The following is a 16,405-nucleotide window of genomic DNA, read 5'->3' as shown; positions in this document are numbered from 1 at the left end:
TTTTTTTTTTAAAACTAACACTTATGTTCCTTAGGCTGAAACTAATACTTGTGAAAGAGTTCTTTGATTATCTTCCAAAATAAAGACTTTTAGGTAGTATTTTATTTTGCTTTTATATTTTTATGGCACAAAGTAATGAATGAAGATCATTCCTATATATTTTTATATTCAAGGAATTTTAGAAACTAGACTCTAGAACTCTGAAATTCTTCAAGCCTAGAAGACTATCTAGTGTCTTAATTCTTTTAAAATACCTACAGATAAAGAATCAAATACACGAAATAAAATGGAAATATAACTGTCAGAGAGACTACCGTTTCAGAAATATCACTATCCATTCATCTGAATTCTCCTATAATTATTAGGCAGTTGTTTTTGTATCTATTGTAAAGGCATTGCAAAACTCAGTTTCAGTACACAAATTCAGATATTCTGATAGGAGGCAGGAACATCACAGAGACTATGTACCAATGAAGAATGCAGTGCAATAATTTTTTCATATCTATCCAATGGATTGAGCTTTCTAATCTGTCAAAGCTATTCAATAAAGCATGTTAAATAGCTAAATACTTTAAAGTGTCATAATTCCACATACCAGGCCAAAGAGCTTTCAGCGAAAACAAGGAAAGAAGCAACAGAGGTGTTGCAGGGATTTAACACGCATTTCATAATGCGCAAAGTGTACTAGAAACTGGCCAAAGGTATAGAGAAATAATTCCTTTTAAATCACTGAAGGCTGTCCCTTTTGCACTGAGATTTACTTTAATCCTAAATTCACAGCTACTTTGACAATATAGGAAGTAGAGAGTTACTACGGTCACTGAAATGACACAACAGCTTGAGTGACTTTTGCTTTGGTATGGGATGCCATTATTAGAACAGAAAAGCTCTTATATATCCATATTTAACTACAGCAAAACAGATTAAATAATCCACTTGTGATTAATTAGAAAATTAAATACTCTGTTGTATTTATCATGAAAGTACCTTTAGCTGTCACATGGATGTAATAGGGTAGTGCAATACAAATTAAGCACTTCTGATATCTTAGTTAACAAATAATTTGTTAATAAAAAAACTGATATTACAATATTTTTACCTCTCAAATACCACTAATTCATTATTTTAAAGGAAATTAATTGGTTTGGCATTTCAGTTAATATTGTAGGCTAGTTATATGGTAATGATTTTGTTACTGAAAGCTGAATCTTTTAAATCTCTTCTGAAACTTACAGGTAAGGCAGAAAAAGAACCAAGTTACATAGATTGCAGGCTAATTTTTTTTTTCTCAACACAGGGCTTTTTCATAGAAATCCTGACCACTTTAGAGTTATGTTGACTATCTTCTATAAAGAAAATATCAGAAATTATGTCTTTGGACCCCTTCTTCCAGTTTTCCTAATATTTATTTAGCTTTCCCTACATAAACAACTTAATCTCTTACCAGATCCAGAAATTGTGGTAACATCTCCTGCATAGGCCAATTTTGAAGTTTTAAAATTAATCACATAAGTTGATCATTCCCTATAACATAATTGTGTTTTGCCAAGACTTTCTGGAGGGACCACTCTGATTAATCATCTACTTCTGGTTCTTCAGTTCTGCCAGGCCTTCTTCCTGGCTAAAGGCAAAATTTATAGCAATAGAAAAAAGTGAAAATAATTCTGAATGCTAGTTTCTGGGTTTTGTCAACACGTCAAATTTGACCAGCTGTGCTTTCTGCACATATCAGGGGGGAAGACAGAGAGTCACAGGAACTTCTGATGTGTTGATCTCATCTGAAAAGCAGAAGACTGAAGGATGCTGGGTCTCTGCAGGGAGTTTAAGATCAAAAGTGCCTCACCTCTGTACTGATATGAAGCTCTCATTTCTGTTCTGTGTCAGCATAGCAGTTTCAGGTCGCCAATCTGAATTTCCCAGCCAATGCACCAATTTATGTAGTGGGTTTAGTGATGGCCAAATGCCAGTGCACCCACTAGAAATTGACTCATTTCTTGCTGTGAGATATGGATGAGGAGGAGGAGGGCAAAACAGGCTCAAAAATTCCAAGGGTATAAAAGGTTAACTTTATTAACAGAATTAAGAGAAAAATGGTAAGAAAATCAGAATAAACTGTCACAACACTTCTCCGCCCTCCACACCCTATTTCCGTTCCTACTGACAACGTAGAGACAAAACCTGGGACTTCCAGTCAGTTTACCACCCCTAAAATAGTCTTTCTTCAGATCTCTTAGGGAGAGGAGTCTCTCTTGCCGTGCCATGGAGACTTCTTCACAATAAACAATTCTCTCATGGCTTCAATGTCACAGTGAATCAGCCACCCAGGAAAGGAAAATCTGTTTGCGGTGTAAAGTCCCTCCCATGCCTTTCAGCTTTCCCACTGCTCCTTTCATGGTCCATGTCAACTTATTGGGGTGCAATTTTAAGGATGAGCTGTTCTAGTACAGAAACAAAAGTTCTCTTCTTTTATCTCTGGGAACAGAGGTTTTTCTTCTTCCATCCCTGGGGCAAAATTTTTCATATCTCTCATCTCTCTCTGTTCAAGCTTCTCACTGGATTACAGCTACTGCAACATCTGCTTATTCCAACACTGGTGCCTCTGCTCACAGCTGTCAACGCTGCATCCCACCAATGTATTCCATGAATTACAGGGAAAAAAACAAAGTCTGAAACATCAAATATATCTTCACCATAGTCTCACTAAAGAATTTCAGCCCGAGACTAAAGCATCTCCTCAATCCACTCCCATCTAAAATTTAACTCCTTCTTCACTGATCTCAGTGTCGCATGTTGTTTTCTCTATGTGTCTTCACCCTTTTCTTTTCCTGATCCAGGAGAGAATTGGTGTTTGTAGGTTAGTTCGTTCTCAAGGTTTATCAACTGAAACAGTTTTTATAGTTCTGCAGTGCTGAGAGGTTGATCTCATCCAGGCTCTGCGCTGGGGAAATCGCTCACCATGCCTCTCTCTGCTACTCAGGTGATCTCCACCGGCACCGTGTGAGCCGTGCCGGCCGCTGGCTCCACTCGCTGCTTTTCTTCATGTGGAGCATCAGAAACAAGCAAAGCTGCTGCTGCTGTTTTTGTTCTTCTGTCCACAGCATTACTGGCTAAAAGCGGCTACACAAACAAAGTTCATTGCGAGCCAAGCCAAGGCAGCCACGGCCTGCGCCGCTGTCCTGCTTGTGCCGGTTCTGGCTGTGCAGTCACGGGCCGGGCTGGCGGCCACTCCTGGTCCCGGCCACTCTTGGCCTCAGGGCCGCCCCCAGCGCCAGCACGGGGCCACTCCCGGCGCTGGTCCCAGCGTAAACCAAGTTCATTCTGACAGCCGTGCCGAGATAGCCTGGGCTGCGCCGCGCTGCTCGGCCACGCCAACCTGGCCGCGCAGGCCCCAGCCGTGCGCCGCAGTAAAGCCCGGCCCGGCCCAGCCAGGCCCAGCCAGGCCCGGCCCAGCCATGCGGGGCTCCACCGGCCAATCGCCTTTTCAAAGACCAGAAACCAAGAGAATTTTCCCAGGGCTTGTTTGTTTTTAAATGTGCTTTTCCACAGAGGCGTGTTCAACTCTTTTAAGTGGTTTAACAGGGTGTCAGTCTTCAAAACTAGCCCGCTGATTTTGAAAAGTAGTTAAAAGCTGTGGCATGCGTTTTGAAATACAAGGAAGTGATTTACCTGGAATAACGCAACAAATAATTTCAAGAACCAGGGACAAATGTTAATAATACCAATTTTTAATCATGTACTCTACTCAGGCAAATATACCTTCAACAGAAAAAAAGATGCCAAGAGTTATGCTTTTATGATGAAATAAATCAGCTTACTGAAGTAACCAAAGGTCTTCAAGTTTATAGCCAAAATGGTCTTGTTTGTTGTCTACATAAAGTAGGTGAAGAGCTAATGGGTCATTTTTCACACCAGAAAAGCAAATACCATTCATACTTTTGAAAACTATCCAAGCTCCAAGTGGTTATAGAGTAGTTGGTATACTGTAATAGCTGGCCTGCTGCTGAACTGAACAGGATGCTTGGTCTAGACATTTAGGCACAGATGACAGAATCCTAAATTATGCTCTGCTTGTATGTATGTTGCATATTTCGTACACTTAAACTGCCTAAGTAGATTTCAATGAGCAAAAATATTAGGGCAATTCATATATTATTTTCAGGGCGATCAGTTTTTATAGTACTTTCTTTTTAAATTTAATTCTAAAATTACTTTTTTCATGTTATTTATAAAGGAATAACCTTTAAATCCCACAGCAATAAACTTCAGAAGGCAAGTTGTTTTTATTTTCTACTAACATCCTGCGATCTTTACTAAGTCCAGTTCTTCCTTCTCACAGCACAAAACATTTGATCTTCAGCTGAAGATTTTAACTGGAGTCAGGAGCCCTAACTACTAATCTGACCTCTCCAGCAGACACAGGAGAAAGAGAAACTTGGTATGCCTTTCCTCACAGGGAATTTCATTTTTGCATTACAGTGGATTATAACACTCTTGCAGCTAGTTTGATGATACCAAATATTTTATCAGATATTCAATATAAACAATAGCTGAGTAACAACTTCAGAGTAGTTATTCTTCAGGGTATTCATTCATGACTGGATATCCAACATGATCTAATGAAAATAGAATTAGAGACAAAACAGCCTATTTAGAAGCATTCTACGGCTTGATGGTCATAACACCATTCCTAAGGACATACGATAAACCTTATTTTCTACATATAAAGGAGAAAAAGGTGTTGCCCTCCATGTACTCCACTAACCACAGATGAAGTGCTTGGCAGCAGATAGATTAAACCATGGAGGTGCTGGCAGCAGCAGTAGCACCAATTTGGGAATTCTAAATATGATCCTAATGTTTTCTTCCAGCTAGAATTATGACCTAAAGTTAACACAGATTCCTTATTTTAACGCAACTTTTCACATCTGTCAAAACTCCAATTTCAAACTAAATCTGGAAAGGAAAAAAGAGGACTAAAAAGGAGACAGGTAGAGGTGGTATCTCCTACAGCTTTTGTTTGCCAGGTGAAGAATGAGATCATTCTCATTCACTTTATTTTTGCCAAGTAAATACTTTCCACAATAGGCTTAGAAATTGCAAAGGGAATAGGTTTCCTGGGGATGTTTTGGAGTCCTCCTCCTTAGAGATACTAGAAAACTGTCAGGATACCACAGCAGCTGACTGTGGCCTCACTGAATTAGGGAGTAGCCTTAATGAGTTGTTGAGGTGTCCTCTTGCTGTATTGGGTGAATTAGAGGCTGCAGAGATATGTACAAGCCCTGATTTAACATCCATGAGGCCAAAGGAAAGAGTGAGTAAACAAGAAGCAAGTAAAGGAATGCCAACCCCTCAAATAAAACAAGATGAGAACAAGCCTAATTGCAAACTCCATCAAAAACCAAATCATGCCAAAGCAATCTCTTTTATTCCTCAAACAGCCTAGTAGCGTCCTGAGCAAAGGAAAGCAGTAATTGCATGTATCAGGTTTGTCTAGAAAAGCTTTTGATAAAGTTGAACATGACATTACACACAACTACAGAAGCATGAGCCAGAAGAAAACAGTACTGAGTAATGCCAAAATGCCAGTTGTTATTACTAGCACACTGTCAAGCTCCCTTGACCACAGTTCCACATATGGTTTTCAAAACTTTACTCCACCATTACTCAGATTTTGAGAGGGGAAAAATTGGGGAAAATCCCATATATGTTTCTTATATATAAACCAAAATGAAAGAGAGAATAAGCACTCTATAGGATAGTATCTGAAAATAAAGTTATAAATTTCAAGTCAAGGTCTGAAGGGTACTACTTAGTTATATGAGTCTATCACTCTTGTAAACTCATAACTTCTTACAGGTAGAAGAATTTCGTATATATTTAGATAGAGATATATTCATTTGCATATATATTTGTGTCTATGCGGATACCCATATTTGTATATGTGCACATACATATGTGATAGGATATGTAATGTGTGTTTATTTGTGTATGTATACTTAAATATCAGCCAAGGCAGGTGGAAAATAATGTAATGGACAAGATCACCTAGGGAGGAACAGAAATTTTTCCGTTCCATGGGATCTGCTGAACAGGAGTAAAATCAAGACTTTAGGAGGTTTTGACAATCTGCAAGGTCCATTAATTGAGTTATTAGGAAGGTTTCATTGGAAGGGGGGGAAACTATGATAGATCTGGTAGGCATTTGACCTTTCTGCTGAATAGATCATTACTATCAAGTAAGATTAAGAGTGGTTTCCTGTTCTAGTCTGACTTGAAGCTTAACCACGCTGGGGAAGATCATATGCTGCAGTAATTGATTTATTGTTGGAAACAAAAATATACTGGAAACAGTAATGTAGAACTAAATTAAAGCCCCTACACAAAATAAAATAATAATTCACACTTGTGAACATGCCTGCAGCATTTTCATAGACAAACTAACTAAATAAAAAGCATTTAAAAAATAATATATACTGAAATAGTTTGTCATCTACATACACTGATATTTTAAAATAATCTATCCTAATTTTCATTCTTATGAAAATCTTGGCCCAGTAATCCTCCCATACCATTGTTTTGCAACAAGTACACAGACTAGATTTAAGTACTAGATAAGTACTAGACTTAAGCTCTGAGAGGAAAAAAAACCAAACAACATAAAAACCAAATAATAAAAATCAGGGAGTACCAAAGAATTGCTAGGCCAAAATATAGTATGTATTCCTCAATTCTTGTTTCTAGTGTGTAGAATTTTGTTTATCAATATTATCCATTGCTTTGGAATCATCAGTTACATTCTTCAATAGAGAAAAGTGTGTGCATGTCCAAATGTCAACAGTAAGCAGCAGCAGATGTATGGAAAAACAGGGCAAGCTTACTAACTGATTACTGCTGATTTGAACTTCATGTTACAGTCACTGCAACTAATCTAACCAAGAAAGTGGAGAAGTTATCCAGAATGACAGAGTTAAATTACTGAAAAAGGTTTGGCCAATTACACATGTAAATCATATTTAGATGGTGATACCAGCAAAAGGAAGTGAAGTAACAGGTCATGATAACACAGAGCTTGAGGGACAGCGTGGGTGGTTGCTGGAGAGGAGATTGATCCTTTTCCAGAATTCTCAGTTTTATACTCTGGAAAATAAATAAGCAACTTGTGAGATTCATTTTAAAAGTGTTTCAACTGCTTCAGTTTTACTCAGTAATTTGTATTGCCCTCATGTATCTATGAAATAATTTTTATGGCTGATTCATCTACAAATCAATCCTATAAAAACCAAATTACATGCACAGACTGACTGCACCACCTGCAGAATCTGATAAGCTTCCTTAGGCTGTCTGTAAACATGACATCCTTGCCTTAAACAAGTCCAGGTGCTACATCACAGAAACAAGGCACTTGATTATTCACAGCTTGTTTTTCTTGGGATAATCAGTGCCTGGTGAGAAGTCAGGTTAGTTGGACAAACACTGCAATTTTTTCAAGTAATTGTATGCCCTTGGATTCCTTTCCTATGGACCAATACAATAAACATGGTCATTTTATCTTCCTTGAATCTTAGCATCTCGATATCCCATTTACCCAGGAGGATAATAATCTCTTACATACATGAACATTTGTTAAAAAAGAAAGAAAGAGTATTTTTCAATATTCAAAATGACAAGTGAATCCTAACTTTTATATTAGTAAGATAGCTATGATATGGACTAAATGGTCTGGCAATACCTAGTATGTTTATTGCATAGAAATTCACTCAGCCTTTCAGGAAGAAGAAGCTATGCAGGAATGTAAAAAACCTAAAACATGATGGTCTTATGCTCAAGAGGGAATGTCATTATGGCCTTGCTAACTCTGCTTAGTCACTCTAGAACACACTGCTGAGAGGAATGCTCACAGTGGGGGCTGCTGATAGGTAAAAAAATGTAGGGAGGCATTAAGTGTTTTCACAGAAGTATAGAAATATAGTGCATTAGCCAAATATTTAAGACAGCTGTTGTAAATGTCTGTCCTCTGGGAAGAAGTTTTCTCAACGCTACCTGAAGTACAAAAGATGAAAACAAGCACTCAGAATTGCTTACCAGCTGGCGGTGCAACATATTTATGAGTATATACAAGGCACAACTGAAACAGATAAAAACCGTCATGTTCAAGTATTGAAGACTTCTAGTCACTTGTATGATTCTTTCTGCAAAGTGAATGTGAGAATTATTTATTGATTTTATAATACATTACTTGTTAAATAGGTAATATCAGATACTATTGGCAAGTTAGAGAATTTCATGAAGCAAGTATTGTTATGAAAGACATCTAAAAATTATGAAAGAATTCTAAGTGAAATAAATGGAACTTAAAGACTACATGTTAAAGTCTACTTCTCATTCCAGAAACTTATGACCTGAAAACCAGAAAGCATCAAATGACTAAGCATATCAAGTAATAAGCATGAAAAAGCCCACTTGAGGACTATATTAAGAAACTTAACAATACAGTCAATAAAAAAAATTGTGTTTCTTTTCGCACTTGTGTGGAAAAGCCAATGAAATACTCAGACATGGTGTGCTGGCATGATGCAACCCTGTAACTTCTAGGCAAGTGAATTGCACCCACTTACTGGGGAAAAATCAGCAAAGGTTTTCTTGTCTACTTGCCACTGAATTCTTCACAAGGTATCGCATGTAACACATGGTAATTTATGAATGACTTTGCTCAGCAACTGCCTACATTTGCAAGTTTAGGGACAGCGTATAAACTTGTTTGTGAAAGAAAATATTAAACTCAATTCTACCCTAATTATTAGGTTTTGTTTTTCTCTTATCAAACAACTGCATTTTTCTATTCTTTCTACAGTTAATGGATATAAGACAGTAAAAGAAGCTTTAGTAGCACCACTCATAACTAAATTCAAGCAACATACATTAGGCAATATCTTGAATCAAAAATCAATTTATTGCAAAGCATTTACCAAAGAGAAATAGAAAAGAACACAACCTGAAGAAATAAAACATTTTGCATAAATTACCAGCAGCAAATGGTAGAAAGGAAGTTGGATTTCCCAAAAATGTGATTAACACTGCCAAGAGGAACAGCTCTTAGCAGCTGTATCAGGTTTAAACATTGCAACTACCTCTGAAGTACCAAGGACACAAGATCTCTGTTTCTTTTCTTAGGAGGTATAGCATATCAAGGCACTGAGAGAAGCTACATATCCCTGGATGGGAATTGTAATATGCTGCTGTAAGAACAAAGCTTTCTGACAGGTATGATACTAACTGTACAGCCATGTGCTGGGGTTCATCAGGCACAGCATCACAGCCAGGCAAGGGAGAGGATTGGCCTGCTCTGCTCTGAGCTGGGGCAGCCTCACTTTGAGTGATGGGGACAGTTTTGGTGCTACAGTATTAAAAAAACATTATCAGGCAGCATCCAGAGGAGGGCCATGAAAAAGGTGAAGGCCTTGAGGGGAAGCCTTATGAGGAGTGGCTGAGGTCTCTTGGTCTGTTCAGCCTGGGGAAGAGGAGACTGAGGGGAGATCTCATTGCAGTTACAAGTTCCTTGCGAGGAAAAGAGGAGGGACAAGCACTGAGCTCTCCTCTCTGGCACCCAGTGACAGGACCTGAGGGAATGGACTGAAGTTGTGTCAGGGGAGGTTTAGGTTGCATATTAGAAAATGTTTTTTACCCAGAAGAAATTCTGGGCACTGGAACAGGCTCCCCAGGGAAGTGATCACAGCACAGTCTGAAAGAGTGTGAGGCACATGCTGTGATTCTTGGGGATAGTCCTGTGCAAGCCTGAGAGGTGGCATGTATGATTCTTGAGGGTCTTTCCAATGCAGAACTGTGATTCTCTGATTTTGTAATTGTTTCAAGGCCCTTTTGCCTGCTGACCTATTGCAGTAGTCTACCTTGGCTGTATGTAGATTACATGTTATGATTAAATCATTCTCTGTTTCAAAATTGTGACTCAGATACAGGTTTTCTTCTTTCTTACTGCTTAACTCTATTTTTTTCCTCCCCTCTAAAATCAGAGGGAGTACAGAGTACAAAATAGGTTACTGGAACTATTTTGCAGTATAAGCTGTTTTCCATTTCTGTCATAATTATATCCTATCAGTCAGGCTTTCCCTTCCTATTTTGTGGTATTTTGGGTTGCCTGTTACAGAAAAGGGCAATGAATATGTCTTAAATACAAAAGACAAGACCTGATATATCATTCATGCCTAGTATATTTTACCTCTTTTTTAGAGTTTATGTGAATGTGGGCAGTTGTTGAAAGGCCCTTAAGTATAATTTGTCCACATTAATTGTAACCTCTTAAAACAGACATATGCTTTTTCCCTGTACTTATCAGTTTACCAGATGCATCAGTAATTTCAACACAACCATGTGTTCCTAGTGATTGTCTACTGTGGATCAAAATCTCTTATTTACTTAGGGTCACTTACTCAAGAACAGGTACCTTGCTATAGTGTTGACGTCACAAAATTTTAAGTAACAGGCACTTAACCTCATGCATTTTTCAGAGAACTTTCAGGCTTTACTAGAGACTGCACATATCATGACCCAAAATTATTCTATTACAGAAAAGTTCACAATGTTATAAAAATTGTTTGTGTGTTAGAACAACCAGAGTTCTTATATTGCTTGAAATTATTTATGTTAAATAACAAGAGGAATTGCAAAGACATGTTGCATGGGGTGCATTTCTTCAACTCACTTTAATGACTGTAATAAAAGAAGCCAAACAAAATAAAAGGAGAAAGCTGAAATGTACTGGAATTGGAGTGAATAGGAAATAAAAAATACAATCTCTGATGTGAACACTGTCAAAACCTTTCTATGTTTTACATGCGAAGAGGAAACGGCAGTGAAATTAGTGAAGTTTGAAGTACTAGGCTGATACTTCATCTCCTGCCAGAAAACCCAAACCAAACCAGAAAAAAACCAAAACAACAAAATCCCGCAAAACCAAAAAACACAGGAACACCCTCCATGTCCTATTAGTCTCATCTATTACCCTGCATATTAATAGTCTTCAAAATGTCTTAAAGATGTCAACTAAATGTCCATATATCATCAATAAAGATGGAAGAACCTTGCCATGAACTTGCAGAGGCATTGACTGTGTGGTCTGTACTCTGAAATATTTTCTCTATGTAATAATAACTTGCAAGATTTATATACCAGTTCTAGAAATCTTAAACTCTACTACCACCTGCTGGTTAGTTTACATTTTAATCTACTAGCTCATCAGCAAAGTAAGAAAGGACAAAAGGAGGAAAAGCATTCTGAAATGCTTTTCAAAAATAATTTTGCTTTGCTATTCCATCAGCATTGTCTAAATCATCTCTTTCTGTTGTCATAGAGGAAAAATTTTAGCGTCGTAAATTTTATTATTTGCAGAAAGAGTAACTTATAGTTAAGAGTGGCCTGTGATATTACTTTCTTCCATTTTCGCTTTTATTTCCTATAATACGTCTTGTAAGTAGGTCACTGTTGTCTGCTGTGTAGTCTTCCATGTTAGAAGAGATAAATATGTCAGTACTCCATATTACTCTTTTACCAGCTGAGACAGTGTTGAATTTATTTTATGATGGCTGTAGTTCAGAAAAGAAAAATTTTAAAAGTGTCTTGAAAAAGTTGAAATAATCATCATCAGCATTTCCTTTGCATTAAAAAGACAGACATACAGTAGTTGTCATGACAACTGAAACTTGCAGGGTTATGCCAGGAAAATTCTTACCCCTTAATGTTAATTAAAGTTAATGAGAGCAATATAATTCCATGTTTAAAAACTTACTGCATCTGCCTTAACAATTAATAATTCATACAAAAAAGAAAACACTGCAATCACTGAAAAGTATATTTTTTCACTAGAAAAATGCAAAAAATCTCTCCTAAAATGTTTTCTAACAAAGTTGTGCATCCAAAAGTCCCATTAAATATCCAAATAAAGAGGAACAGAAGTCCCTATTTAACTATCTGCTTGGAAAAAACCCAGCCAGTAGCATCCAGCAGTGAAATCCGAACGCAAAAGAACAATGAGGAGTCTAAGACAAGATCCTTGGATCAGGATGTATGCTTCTTCACTTTTCCTTTATTTCCAAAGCCATGATTATGTTCCAGCCCAGATTACAGGTTCAACTCAGAATATCCCTAGAGTTCAGGTGCTCTTTGCTGACTCTAGCCATAGTCAAAAGCAGAAAAAATTATGATCAAGGATAGTGATGCGTGTTTATCTAGTTCATCACTGAAGAATTGTTTGGCTCAAAATACAAGAAAGTCTCTGTGCAAGATTCTAAATTGTCTAGTGCTTGTGTATGATACAAGTGAAAATTCACTAATTAATACCAGCCAAGTCTTGCTGTGGTATAACCAAGAACAGAATCCAAGCCTTCAGTTTTAGATCAAAGGGAAGAATTTTGCCATTATATTCTTTCTTGATTTATCATTCCATCAAAAAAGCTCAGATCTGGGCTTACAGATGAAGGTGCATTTAAACTTTACATTTCCAAAACATTTAAGTGCCTCTTTTATTTTAAGTATTAGTTTTAGCAAGAAGAGAAGCAATCAGACAAACACAAAGAAAAGACAAAAAAAAATACAATTTTTGCTGTCATCCTTCCAGCTAGGTTGAAAACAAGATATGTTAGCAACCTCATACAAATACCTCACTGCATTTGCAAGATTTCTTGACCATTTTGTATACTAGATAGCTCTGATCAATCATCCTTTTTTTAATGCTTATGCTAACAAAACTCATGCATTTTTGTTGTATTAGTCAGTATGATACTGTGATATTTGGATAGCTTCTGAAATTGAATACATTTGTCCTACGTTTCCTAAAATCATCAAATCTTTAGAGTGATGAAGCAACAAAAATGCCTTGAGCCATTGAATATTCCTGGCTAACCAGTTTGGAGAGAATTGAATTAAAATGGACTACCACGTACAGAGGAGAAAAGAGCAGTAACAAATATGGGCTCTAAGTTCTGCTACAAAACATATTAAGGATAGCATTACCTGAATTGGCTTATTTCTGCTCCTGTTGATGTCAGAAGGGCAAAGAAAGGGCACGGCTAGGCACTTTCAAAGATTCTACCCTAAGGGTTGATAAGCATTTAAACCATGGTGACCAGGCCTCTTCTTTCCTATTTCATCAATGCAAGTGCCAGAGCAACAGAAACGAGAAACTAGTTATTGTATGCGATTACCATGTTAAAAATATTTTTGTTATGATTTGAAGTTATGTGGCAATGGCTGAACCTAAAACTGGAAGTTTCCTGTTTTACATCCACACATATGTCCTACTGTGGGATCTAGCAACCTGTGGTTTACACGGGAACACCAATCACTCTGTTGTTTTGTGTACTGAACAGAACAAGCTCCAAGAAGAAAACCTGTAAATGTTTGGAAGAGGTTGTTCCACTGCATCAGTTGTTCCACATTTGGCTCTTTCCAAATATTTCCTGAGCTTGCTACTATGCATACTAACTAACCAACTTCTCAGCTGAGCCTGTTCAGGGTGGTTTTCTTATTCTTTAATCTGGAAAAGAACCCAAACCCCAGCGCTTTAACAAGAGTTGGATTGTTTAGACTTATATATCAAACCAACTTTAGAAATAAACTCAGCATATAAATGGTTCTATTTTATTTCTAACAACATCTAAACATCTGATTCATTTCTTTAAATAAATTACTCATTGGCACAATTTGCACATATCTGAAAACCACCGTGTAATTTGGCACAAGGCTACACATTTGGCAGCCTCTGCTCGAGAAAGATCCAGAACAAGAACCATGAGGGATATCACAAGCCAGCACCGAGGTGCATTAGGCGAGTTGCATGTGGAGGATTTCAGAGTGGTTGTTTGCACCATGTCCAATCAAAGCCAGTGCTATTATTTTCTTGCTTTCAAGAGCATTGAAGTCATGTAGAAAAAACGCATGTGTGTATCTAAGCCTTTCTCTACTCCGCTCAGAATGCCCCTCCCTACCTCAAGCTCACTCAAGCTCACTTATGATCTAGAATTTTCCATTTCCTACAAGACATTTTCAGAATTGTAATGTTCAGCATATAAAATTTCAGTATATAGAAGTTCTCTTATTTACAAGTAGTCAATACAATCATTTCAGAAATTCAGGCATTTGACATTTTGTTTGGGCATCCATCACAGCCTATATATACACTGAAAAAGGCCCTATCTCATAGTCATTTCTGTTTCATGATGCAAAATAAATTCCATTTCAACTGCAGAAAAAATAATATTTTCTGTGTATTTATTACCTTTGTGTGCAGAAGGGAAAAGTAAAAAACAAAACAAAAATCAAGAAACCCTCCCAAAATACAAAAATCTAACAAAAGAACAATTAAAACCTAAAAACAACAACCTCACAGGCATCTAAATTCTATAAATTATTAAAAGTTCTGGAATTAGAATTAACTTCACATTCCTGTTTGAGGAAGGTGTAATGCTGTGATCTAGCTGGTTGGCTCTAAGCTGCTTATTCCCGAGGAAAGCACAAAAAGAAGTTAGTAGAAGTGACACGACCCCAACACCAGTGCTGGACCACCACGTATGGCAAATGCCTGGTGACACTGAGGCATTACCCCAGCTTTGGCTCATGCAGAAAGCAGCACCACCATTGTAGCAAGAGCATTTTTACTCCATAAATTATACTCCAAATGATGAACAGACTTTCCTGAAGTTTGGTTTGCAGTAAGATGTTGCTCAACCTCTTTAGAGTAACTGGAGTGGGGGTGGGGAAGGAAGGATAATATTTCATGTGTTATTTAATATAAATTAATTTTATATTAGATTATTGGCATTTTAAAAATTCTTCTTAGGCTTGCTGCAGTTTGATTATACTTTTTAGACCCCTGAATCTTCACACTAATACTATGGCTGATGGCAACATTACAGAAATTCTTAACACCTTTTAAAAGAGGTGGGATTTTGAAAAGTCTAGGCAAAGGACATGGAAATAAAGCCTTCTATCTGTGGTTCATTGTAGATTCTGGAGGCTGCTGAGGAGGTAAGATAAGAAGGGGAGTGGTCCTCCAAGGGCCTGAAGATATGATGTGAACATCTCTTTCAAGTGGTGTGGTAAGTGGCTTGATTTCAACCATGTGACAGTTTCATTTTCACTGGGACACATCTTTGAAAAAGGAAAATTCCCCTGAATGCCAATTGGATGAGGTTGAAAATGAAGTGTTCACCTGGAAAAAACTTGCATTAAAATTACCACATTCTCTGTATTGTATATTCTCCACTAGTATTGTCTGCTATTATTTCAGTGGAGAGACCACAACTAGACCACACTAAGCCATGTGGAATTAGGGATCTGTATCTCTCCTGACCCTTCGTAAATTCTATTTCTCTTAGAAAATGTTATGCACAGAAGTACACATCTGTCAAGATATTTCTGCATTTCCTCCAGAAAATAAATATTGCCAATTATAAACTTCTAAGGAGAGAGTGATAAGCAGTGAGGAAGATAAAAGGCAACATGGAACCTTATTCCTGCTCTTTCTGCTTATTCTTGAGAATGTTATTGATATTTCATGGTCTTTCTGATAAGGTGGGATTTCTATTCCTTCTATGCATTTTCATTTTCATTTTATTTTGCACAGTCTTTATAGGAAAGAATTTCTTACCGTTCTCAAGAAATCAATGTAAAGTGAAAAGATGAGCTTCTTAAATGCTCCTAGAGAAGCTGGTTGTCTTTGATAATTAGTGAGTGGTTCCTTATCTGTGCAGGGAATGGGAAAGCAGCTTATATTAATCCAACTCAATAGCTTCAGGGGAGCATTTTTTTTTTAAGATAAAGTAGTCTCTAAAAGAAAAGCACAATAAATAAAAATTGCAATTTCTACAAACACATGCTACCCTTATAAAACAGTTTTGAAAGGTTTCTCATGTTTACCTGGTCAAAACAAAATTGTTTAATAAAGTATGTTAATTTGTTAGTGCTCTTATGCTCTTAAATAGCAAATTATATCTCATCCTGTTTTTTCTAACTGTAATCCTACCAGCTGCCTTTAAAAGAGGGGTTTTTTTTCTTAGACAGTTTAATTTTTCCTTTTAATCAGATCTAAAAGATTTCTGTCCCTACTTCTGGACTTCTCTCCAAGAGCTATGTTTAAAAATGTGTCCATTTTACTCCAGATAATATTTTCATCTTGGGAACCAACATATTTGGGGCGTGGTTTAGTTGGGGGTTTTTAAACACATATTAAACATACATTCATATTTCAGGAACTATGTCTTTCTCCAAGTTTTAAAAACCATTCAGCTGTGTGTTTTCAGTAGTAAGAAGAGCAAATGAACAAGGGTGTCCAACAAAATGTGTTTTTTTCACAGGATATTTCTATAGTAAAGAAGATGGCTTTTAAGGAAAAATT

General features: G+C 37.1%; 1 long non-coding RNA gene across 1 annotated transcript in view; it reads left to right on the top strand.

Annotated features, from left to right (window-relative positions):
- Positions 1–15,111, top strand: part of LOC148219807 (uncharacterized) — an 88,668-nt gene extending 73,557 nt beyond the window's left edge. Inside the window, exon 3 of the long non-coding RNA XR_015799496.1 lies at positions 15,016–15,111. This is a non-coding gene — a long non-coding RNA (uncharacterized LOC148219807). The remainder of the gene's footprint in view (positions 1–15,015) is intronic.
- Positions 15,112–16,405: the final 1,294 nt, after the last annotated feature.

Source organism: Sturnus vulgaris, chromosome Z (assembly GCF_052056855.1).
Source record: "Sturnus vulgaris isolate bStuVul1 chromosome Z, bStuVul1.hap1, whole genome shotgun sequence".
Lineage (NCBI taxonomy): Eukaryota > Metazoa > Chordata > Aves > Passeriformes > Sturnidae > Sturnus > Sturnus vulgaris.
Note: the sequence above shows the minus strand (reverse complement) of the source record. Positions and strands in the feature narration are given on the sequence as shown.